The sequence below is a fragment of the Poecilia reticulata genome, linkage group LG6 (genome assembly GCF_000633615.1).
Source record: "Poecilia reticulata strain Guanapo linkage group LG6, Guppy_female_1.0+MT, whole genome shotgun sequence".
In the NCBI taxonomy this organism is placed as follows: domain Eukaryota; kingdom Metazoa; phylum Chordata; class Actinopteri; order Cyprinodontiformes; family Poeciliidae; genus Poecilia; species Poecilia reticulata.
In genome coordinates this window covers 10385675-10390084 of record NC_024336.1, presented here as the reverse complement: position 1 = coordinate 10390084, position 4410 = coordinate 10385675, and positions in this window count along the sequence as shown.

Below are 4410 nucleotides of genomic sequence, written 5' to 3'. Positions count from 1 at the left end.
AGCGTGGACTAAACACAATGTTTGGTCCACTCTTGGTGGGTTCTTGCCTCTCTTCTTCATCTGAAGCGTCTCCACAACATGTAGCCTGTTTGATGAGCCCCCATGCCTTTTGAAGAAAGCTTTTTCGGAGAATGATTTTTCGCGGTTGTGCCAGGGTTCTTCTAAAGCACTCCACAACCTTGTAAATAAAGATTGGGTTGTTGCTTTTTATCATCTTAAATAGCAGTTCTCTAACTGCATCTTTGTTGCCACAGAGAAGTTGCAAGATGTCTCGGCAGTGTTTTGTTTCCATTTTCTCAAAAAAGACAAAATCTATGTCCTTGACTTCTTTCCAGATTTTTGGAGCAAGCTTTCTCTGGATAGGTTCGGTGTGCTTCATTTTGTAATGCCCATAGCTAGATCTGTTACTAGACTTATAAATCAATCTCCAAAGGATATTTTCCACCATAACTCTTCTTTCGTCTTCGGTTCCTCGTCTGAAACCCATCCTGTTTGCGTCCCTCAAAAATTGTTCAGGATCCATGGTTGCCTGAGTATAATCGTCACTCAGGCAGTTTTCATCTGCGTAAAAGTCCTCATTCGGAAAAAAAAAGTCTTTCTGAACTTTCTTTTGGTGAACGTTAACATTTTCTTTTTAGGAACAGGATTCTCCAGGTGCTTTTTGAATTTTTCCACAATTACTTGGTGTCCTTCAGGGTAATCAAGTAGTGCGATTAAATGCAGTCCACTGGCAAAGTGGAATGCATCTCTCGCAATACTCTGGAAAATCCTTTCAGCTAACTCTTCTGACACCTCCGAGAGTACGTCCACGTTTAATTCTCCAGTTTTTCTTAAAAGCAAGATCAAAATTTTGCTATGTTGTTCCTCAAAGGTTTTTCTGACAAGATGCAGAGTTGGTCAATCTGCAGCCTTTTCAATCACTTCCCACAGAAGTTCACTGAGAAAGGTTCTCTTTTTGTAATCTGGACTGCACAGTGGCACAGTTGGTAGAGCTGTTGCCTTGCAGCAAGAAGGTTCTGGGTTCGATTCCCGGCCCCGGTCTTTCTGCATGGAGTTTGCATGTTCTCCCTGTGCACGCGTGGGTTTTCTCCGGGTACTCTGGCTTCCTCCCACAGTCCAAAAACATGACTGTCAGGTTAATTGGTCTGTCTAAATTGCCCCTAGGTGTGAGTGTGTGTGTGCATGGTTGTGTGTCCTGTGTGTCTCTGTGTTGCCCTGTGACAGACTGGCGACCTGTCCAGGGTGACCCTGCCTCTCGCCCGGAACGTTAGCTGGAGATCGGCACCAGCAACCCTCCCGACCCCACTAAGGGACCAGGGTGCAAGAAAATGGATGGATGGATGGATAGATGATCAGAGAATTAACTGATCAGTTGGTGATGTCATGGACTCTATGACATCATAAAGTCATCCTCAGAAGGGCCTCATGACACAGACATCATTTGAAGTCATGCTGAAGACATCATTGTCAGCAGCATGGCAACTGTTGCTAGGGCTAATAATAGCACGCACTGAGCATGCGCTATGAAAAAATATAGAATCTGTGGGCACTAAATGCATTATTCCCACAAGTCTGAACTGGCAGTGATCTGCGCAGCTTAACAGGAGGGGCCAGGGAACCTATGGCCCCTCCACTTTACCGCCCTACCCATTTTTATTTGTTATTTGGGTTCCATCTCCTAACAGGCATAGGGCAAAGTGTCAATGGAACTGCTACATCAATGGTCCCCAACCTTTTATTATCGCGGATCGGTCAAGACTTGAAAATTTTGCTGTGGCCTGGAGGGGGGGCATGTTGGTGTTCCCGCTAAAGCCTGAATAGGAGACCACTGCGGATTGTGGCACAGAGATGGAAACAAAGCAGAATAAAGAAGAGTTTGAATTGATACTGGTTACATTTATTTCAGCTCTTAGTATTTAATAACTAGGTGTTTTTATGGGAATGTGGATCTTGCAGATCAATTTGAGAAGCAATTTTGATAGGTAAACTTAATTTTATTGTGTCATGTAGCACGGGGTGCTGGTCTTGGTCTGGTCTCGGGTTCGGTGGTCTAGACTACAACTCTGCTACGTGGCTCCTTTAGTTCCACGTCCTCCCCTGCCAGTTGGATTTCTTTCAAAATAAATGCCACTAGTGGCAAAAATAAGTGAAATTCATGCTATGTTAGGACAGGAGACCAGATGTTTCCATCCCTGAAATTATGATGCATAGAATCAAATATCTTAGTCTAAACTATGTTACAGAGTAAACACAATAAAAACATGCTTTATCTGTGGCATTGCTCATTAAAATGGCACATTACTGATGTATTAAAATTAAAAACCATCGGTACACTTAATGATATTAGCAATTAGGTATTAATCAGCAAGTACTTTTACTTTTAATACTTAAGTATTTTTAAAAGCCAGTACTTTTTTTACTTTTACTTAAGTAAAATGTTAATGTGGTACTTTTACTTTTACTTGAGTACATTTTTGTCTGTGTATTTGTACTTTTACTTAAATATATTTTTTGCGTACTTTCTCCACCATTGAATATAACCCTATGTACCACTGTGACGATGGGTTCAAGTTAGGGCTTTCTGTGTATCAGTCAGTAATGTTCAAAGTAGTTCTTTAAGAGCAGCACAACTTATGGTTTGGATTACTGCAATGTGAGAGGAGAAAACCATGATTTCCTTTGAAAATATCCACAGCTTTTGTGACGGCCCGGCGACCCGTGGAGGGTGTACCCCGCCCCTCGCCCAATGACTGATGGAGATGGGCACCAGCACCCTTCACATCCTTTCAAAGGTAAGCGAGTTAGATAATGAAGGAATCGATGGAAAATCCACAACTTTCTTTATATTTCGTTATTAGGCAAGACTCCCATGTCAAGACTCGCCGAAGTCACCGCCATGTTTCAACCCCAGGACAGTGCTTCTTGGGTTGCAAGTCGCTTATTTCCTTCTCCAAACATAAGCAGTGTCTCAGCAGGCGTCTGACTAAACAACATGGTTCTGGTTTGAGTGATCATTTCCCAGCGTGTCGGTAGCACACTTCAGTCTGGTTTCAACGTGTCTCTTCTACAGAAGCTGAGTTTTGTTTTTTTTGTCTGTAACCTTACAATCCATCCCTTCGCAGAGCTCCAGTGATCTGTGGAGACGTCCCTCTGTAGTTTTCGTTCCATGGTATTTTGCTTACTATCTTTGCCAGGGTTGTTCGTGTGTGTGTGTGTGTGCGTGCGTGTGTGTGTGGCCCGCTTTGAATTTCTTGATGTTTCTTCTTGCACCAGTTCTTGACACTTGGCAAACCTTGTTTATCCTTCTCCTGTTTTCATTAGTATCAGCTATTCCAGCCAGTCCAAACCGATCTCTGTTGTTTTTGGCACAATGCTTTCTCGGGTGACAGCTCAAACCCTTCAAAACCCCTTAGCCTTAACTTGATTGCACAAGCTTTGAGCATTAAAAAGTTAAAGAAAATMAATCAAAAGGTCAGTTCTTTAATTTGAGGCAACAATTTTGATCCTTGTGTATAATAATAATAATTTCAGATAGCAAAGTAAGACAACGAAAGCCTCTAAAACAATACAAATATTTTCAAATCCATAAAAAGGTCTGGCTAACTTCATTAACAACGACATATATTCAGAAAATGAAGACTGGGATTGCCTTTTGTTCACAAAGGCCTAAAATAGAAAAAAAAGGCAGATCTGACTCCAGTACCTTCCCACATCACGACGAGTTTGATAAACAGATTAAAACTCGGCTAGCAGGCAAAAATAACACGTGCCTTGCTAAACACTGTAGGGTAGACAAATATAATATATGGTCATTCGTTGCCTAATACTGTAGATTGGAGGATGATACCAGAAACTTGGCAACATAATTGTTTTTTATTGCCGCTATGAATGAGAAAGACTCCCCTTTCCTGGTATCAATTTTCTTCCAGTTGGAAAAAAAAAGAAGAAAGAAATGTGAACATCTGCTAAGAAATATKATTTGGATGGTTGTAGGCATGATGCACATTCCTCTTCGTGACCCTGCTTGGATTGAGCAACGGCAGATCTTCGCAAACCGTTTCAGAAAGCAGGTCAGGTAATTCTCTCGGCGTTGTCACCTCCTGCTGGACCATTTCTCAGTCGGCTCTACACCCCCCCTTGTGACCTCTCTGTGGCCTTTCCGTCTTATCGTGTGTTATACGTCTAAAATGAGTCCGGTATCTGTCATCGAAGCTAACAATGCCATAAATTAGCTTTATCTGTGGGTTCAGGCGTTCAGCACTGGTGGAAAAAAAAAAAAGCCTCCGAAGTCGACTTAAAAAAGTCCCACTCTCACCTCATTGAGTTATCCTGCTTTTCTGGAGTGTGTTTGGCACAATCATTGCTCAATTATCGCATAAACGAGGATAAGTGGACACTGCAATGGGGGGG